At 48.3% G+C, this 5,837-nt stretch overlaps 1 non-coding gene across 1 annotated transcript; it reads left to right on the top strand.

The window, feature by feature from the left end:
• The first annotated feature begins 4,181 nt into the window (after window positions 1-4,181).
• On the top strand, window positions 4,182-4,255 carry TRNAT-AGU. Its single transcript has one exon. It is a non-coding gene; the product is annotated as a tRNA-Thr (tRNA).
• Window positions 4,256-5,837: the final 1,582 nt, after the last annotated feature.

The raw sequence follows: 5,837 nt of genomic DNA, 5'->3' as shown, positions 1-5,837 counted from the left end.
GTAAAATGGCAGTGGAGTATTACCCTGGACTCGACGGCATTTCTCCATTGGTCTGTCTGCTCTGGGGCAGGGACAATAACACGTCCTGCTGCATTCGTTATTTCAAAGGGCAGTTTAGGATTTTCATTCTCACAGACGGTGCACAAACAGGACTCAACCTTTGGCGTAAACTAAACAAGCTGCCCACAGATTCTGGCAGCCACAATGAGCATTTGGGTGAGAGCTCAGACCTGCCCCTGTCCCAGAGGAAGGGGGTCATCTGTGTGGGGACTGGACCACTGACCTACCCGCTCTTAACTCCCAAACTTTCAGTAACTCTATTATCAGTGCCTGTGAGTGTTATTTAAACCATAAGAAAAACCACACTGGGCCAGACCAAAGGTCCATCTAGCTCTGAATCTTGTCTTCTGACAGTAGCCAATAGCAGGTGCCCCAACAACCAGTCAAGAAGGCACCACTGGGAGTTGAACCCAGGATCTGTTATTTACGAAACAGGTGCTTTAGCCAGCTAAACCATAGTGCCTGCTAGTAGCTAAAACACACTGTCTGCCCACATCTGACTCCCTGCCATCTCCACCAGGGCCTGACAAGCTTTGCTTGTGTTTGGATTCTGCAAAGCAGAGGAGCAGGTGATGTTTCCCTTACAAGCTGTGTGTGAGTGAATCTTTGGCCAGGTCTGCACTACAAAGTTATTTCAGCAGAATTATATTGCTCAGGTGTGTGAAAAACACACAGCGCTCCCTCGGTCAGCAACTTGTGGCTGGTGTACACACTGCAATGCCACGTCTGGTGACAACACTGCCCTGTTTAGGTGACAAAATAAAATGAATTTGATGAGCAGTCTGGAGCTTTTTGCAGCAAACTTAAAGTGAGAGAGTGTCACTGTAGACGCTGCTGTTCATTATATCACCATAACTGGCCTCCTCCAGTATCCCACAATGCCCGCTGTGAACTCGCCTGCCCTGCATTCCTGCTACAGAGCCATGGGCCCCTCCCTTTCATAGCTCTGGGAAGTTCTGACAGCTGAGCCTGCTGCTCTGCTCCGGCAGCCAGGAGCAAATCACTGCCGTGGATGCTGCTCTCTCCCGCACAGCGAACACAGAGCAGGGTGGCGAGAACTTCCTTACATGGTGGGGGGGGGGGCCCACCGGCATCTGAACTGTGATACCCCCATGACACCTCTTCCCTCGAGGAGGCTCTTACCTTCTAAACAGGGATGGCTGTTTTCTCGTAAAATCACTAAAAGGGAAGGAGAAAACTCGGAAGAGGTTCTTCCTGGCGCTCACGTCCATGAACCCGAATACTCTCTCAGTCCTCAAAGAGAGACCTGGAGAAGGAGACTTGCTGAAGCAAAGCCACAGGGGTCTCTGAGGTTTCCCTGGCCCCTTGCCCCTGTCCTGCCTGGCTGATGTCAGCATCTCTCTGTGAGGTCACCACCTCCCCACCACCTTTGACCAATAGTCTGAGGTCCTGCAAAAGGCCTTTGTGATGTCACTGCCACACCCCTCCCTTGCTGTGCTAATGTCCTGCCCCTGGCCAGGCACTTTGGAGGTTTGAGCTACTCCTTGGGGATCACCCCACTCAAGGAGCGTTCGTTCTAGGCAGCAAGCCGGCTAGACAGGAAAACATCAGATGCTGCTCCCAATGCTACACTCAGTTTTTCAGAAATTAGTCGACTTTATGGCCAGAAGAGACCATTAGAGCATCTAATCTGACCCCCTGCATATCACAGACCTCCTTTATGACACAATAGCTACTTTTGGAGCAAACACATCCCAGAAAGGCATCTAGTCTTCATTGAATGACATCAAGAGATGGAGGATCCACCACTCTCCTTGGTAGCTTGTTCCTGTGGTGAATCATCCTTGCTGTTGAATATTTGTGCCTTAGTTGTAATATGAATTTGTCTCTTTTCACCTTCCAGCCATTGGGTCTTGTTATGCCTTTCTCTGCGAGATTAAAGAGCCCTTTCATACCCAATCTTTTCTCTCCATTAAGGCCCTTTAACACTTCAATGAAGTCACTTTTCATTCATGAAGGACCCCCCGCCGCCGAATTGCCGCCGAAGACCCAGAGTGGAAGAATCTACGGAGGCCCGGACCCCACGAGAGTTTTCCAGAGCTCCCGGAGTTAGTGAAGGGACCCCGCTCCAGGAGCCCCAAAAAACTCTTGTGGGGGCCCCTGCGGGGACCAGGGCAAATTGCCCCACTTACTCCACCATCTGGGCGGCCCTGATGGGACCTGGAGCTACTGTTATTTCAGGACTCCTGTGAGACCCTCAGCTGGTTGGTTTGCACTCTGCTCTTGGGACTCTCTCTCCTCCTCCCTCTCTGCTGCTCTCCTCCCCTAGACATTGAACCCAGCCCTTGCTGCTGCCAACACCAACTGGCAGAAAGGCCTATAAGTCCCCTGCCTGAGGGGAGGCCAATGCATGTGGTCGGCCATAAGCAATATGATATTTTCTGTCTTATTCTCTAGCCCTTTCTTAATGATTCCCAAGATTCTCTTTACTTTTTTGACCGTCGTTGCACACTGAGTGGATGTTTTCAGAGAACTATCCGCAGTGACTCCAAAATCCCTCACTTGAGTGGCAACAACTATTTTTGGCCTCGTCATTTTATATGTATAGTTGGGATTATGTTTTCCAATGTGCATCACTTTGCATTTATCAACAAATCTGTCATTTTGTTGCCCTTTCACCCAGTTTTGTGAGCTCTTTTAGTAACTCTTCGCAGGCTGCTTTGGACTTAACTTTCCTGAGTAGTTTTGGATCATCTGCAAATTTAGCCACCTCGCTGTTTACCCCTTTTCCCAGATCATTTATGAATATGTTGAATAGCTCTTATCCCAGACGCCCTGGGGGGCACCACTATTGACCTCTCTGCATTTTGAAACCTGACTATTTATTCCTACCTTGTAATCAGTTATTTACCCATGAGAGGACCTTCCCTCTCCTCCCATGAGAGTGTAATAGAGCAGAATAGGGCTTCCTTGGGAGGGGGAGTGAATGGAGAATCTATCAGGGGGTTGTGCACATTTATTGTCCTGGTGAAAAAGTGTGTCTGATACTCAGTCTTTGTTGCTCCTGCCAGCTGTGACTGCTGAGGACATTTTCCTTCTCTGCTCCAGGGTCTCTCTTCTGCCAGATTCTCAGCAAGTCAGGCCCCCTGCAGACTATGGCAGAGCAATTTGGTAATAGGCTGCAGGACTCACCACGTAAGAATGTAGCAGCTGTAGCACCTTGACTGTCCATGGGCCAAATCCTGCAGCCCTGGATAACCTCCCACTGCTGGTGATGGGAATTGAGCCTTTGTAACTAGCTGCTGGTACCTGAGGTCTCAGCCATGGATTAAACTGGTGGCAAACACAGCTTCAGCCAAAGCAGTGAAGGATGTAAGTGAAAGAGCAAAGCTGGCCATCCGGGGAGCTGCTGCAGTCCCATCATCACAGCTGGAAGGGAGAAGAGGAAAAACTCCCTAAAGTGCTGGGAGCAGCCCCGAGAAAAGGAAGTTTGTCAGTGAGATCAGTAGCAATAACTGTGAAATGAAGGAGTGCTTTCTCCTCTGTGCCGACATGGCTGAATTGTGTTACTTTACTGTGAGAATAAGCTTTAAAATATCCTGCTCTAATTTCAGGATGGGTCTGTAACCATAACTGGACTCTGTGGGAAGTGGCCTCTGGATAGTGATCTTTGGGAAGAGCTGGCTGAAGAGCCTTCCTACTCACCAGGAGATCCTGGCTTGGCCTGACAGTTCTTCCTTGCTGAACCTAGTTTGTCTGTCAGGCTCCTTTCTTTTATTTCTTCTAATGAAAAGAAAAGACCTCACTGCACAATCCTTGGAAGTGCTTGTTCAAGACACAAAGACCCTTCCTTGCAGCTAAGTCTTGGAAAGTGTTAAGTGGTAAGTCTGGAGCTGATGGAAAGGTTACCATGACTCAGAGTTGAGCTGAAGCTGCTGTGACTGAAACACAGAGCACTAATCAGTATCTGATCACAGCAGCTTGTGGGAGAAGCGCATGTTAGAAGCCCTCTGTCAGCTCAGCTGTGGCTTTCTGTGCACTGAGCCAGCCTGCTCAAGGTCTGCAAGTCTTGAGGGAAATGAGGAACATTTTTACTTTGGAATTTGAAGGTGTAGTCTTGCACCCTCAATTGGAGTGGTTGCAAATGGCTTGCTGGGGAAGGCACCATGGCTTAGCTGGTTAAAGCACCTGTCTAGTAAACAGGAGATGCTGGGTTCAACTCCCAGTGGTGCCTTGTTTTATAGCTTTTGTCTCCTCTGCTCACATTTTCCTGTGTCTTTCTAGGAAACAGAAGAGACCTCCCTTGACAATCCAAGTAATTGCTTGTGAAGGAAAAGGCTTCTTTCCAACGGAGCATTGGAGAGAATCAAATCCTCAGTCTGGTGTTGATGAAAAGGCTATTGGCATTGGCAAGGAGGTTGCTTCCGCTGCAATTTGCTGTGACAGGAGACCCTGTGTTGTGCGGCCATGGAATTCGCTGGGGATATCTGTGCACAGAGCCCCTTCTAGAGGGTTCTCTGCTGGGCTTGCAGGAAATGGAGAATGACTGTCCTTTCACTTTTCATGATGTTGTTGATGAAAAATGGAGCAGTTCGGGGAGAAGTCCCAGAGTGTGGCACCATGGCAGAGCTTGCCAAGAGAGCTGCTGGATAAAGAGCAGATTCAGGATCCAGCATCCAGTGCTGCCTTGCTGAACGTGCCTCCTCTTGTCCCCTTTTGGTCAATCTTTTTTGTTAACGGAGAAGCCCGACTCTGGCTAGCCGTACAAATGCTTGCAAAAGAAACGGGTCTTTTTGCTGACAACTGTCAAAAGGAGGCTTTGGATAAACATGGAAACAAGGTCAAGGTCACTGTAACTCATCTTGCATGTGCAGCTGTTGAAGCTACAAGGCAGAGCACTAAGCACAGTATTACCACGGCTTGTCACAGCAGGATCTCTGTGTGGTGGGATCCACGGGGTACAATCCTAAACTGTGGAACTGCTCTGTCCTCTTCTCTCTCCAGCCTGGGCTGTGTCTTACAATGCTGCACTAGTGACAAGCAGCAAAACCCCCTCCATGTGCTGTGATCATTCAGCCAACAACATGCAGCAATGTACCCAACTAAGTTGCATGAATGCTCTATAAGCCACTCCTCAATTATACATAGAGAGACACCAGCATATCTCCCCAGCCCTCAGCCTTGCACCTCAGAAATGTACCATCTTACACTGCTCAAAACCTCTTGAAAAGTGCAAGCTCATTAATTAATTCACCACTTCCTCAAAAAGAAAGTGAACATGCACCAGCCTTTTTAATCTGAGCAGCTTTCCCAAGCACTTTGGACAATTTCACAAGTAAGTATAAAACATTAAAATAAGTTTATTAACTACAGAAAGATAGATTGTAAGTGTTTATAAGTGTTAAGCAGAGAGGTAAAAGCTGGTTACGTAAATGAAAATAGAATCTTAGTGTGACATTCTAGACCTTTGGGGGAGCGGGCTGTAACCCCCATATTCCTCATTTTCATATAATCGTGATCTTACATATAGAGCATGACTTGTAAGGTATCAGGGGAAAGGATATGATCTTCTGAAAGTCATTTCTCTACCCATAGATGTATACCATTCATGCATATGAAGTTATAAGAATTGTGTAGTATGGTTGTCACTATGCTGTAAGCAGTGATGAGCTGCCAAAATATTAACAACCGATTCCCTTCTTCTCACCTCACGAGGGGGTCGTGCCCCCCCGGGAGGTCATGCCCCATCCAACCCCCCATGTTTCTGACACCCCCCCAGGACCCCTGACCCATCCCCCCCTTTCCCTGTCCCCTGA

Source organism: Mauremys mutica, unplaced genomic scaffold (genome assembly GCF_020497125.1).
Source record: "Mauremys mutica isolate MM-2020 ecotype Southern unplaced genomic scaffold, ASM2049712v1 Super-Scaffold_100201, whole genome shotgun sequence".
NCBI lineage: Eukaryota > Metazoa > Chordata > Testudines > Geoemydidae > Mauremys > Mauremys mutica.
The sequence above is the reverse complement of the archived record's forward strand: the minus strand, read 5'-3'. Positions and strand labels throughout refer to the sequence as shown.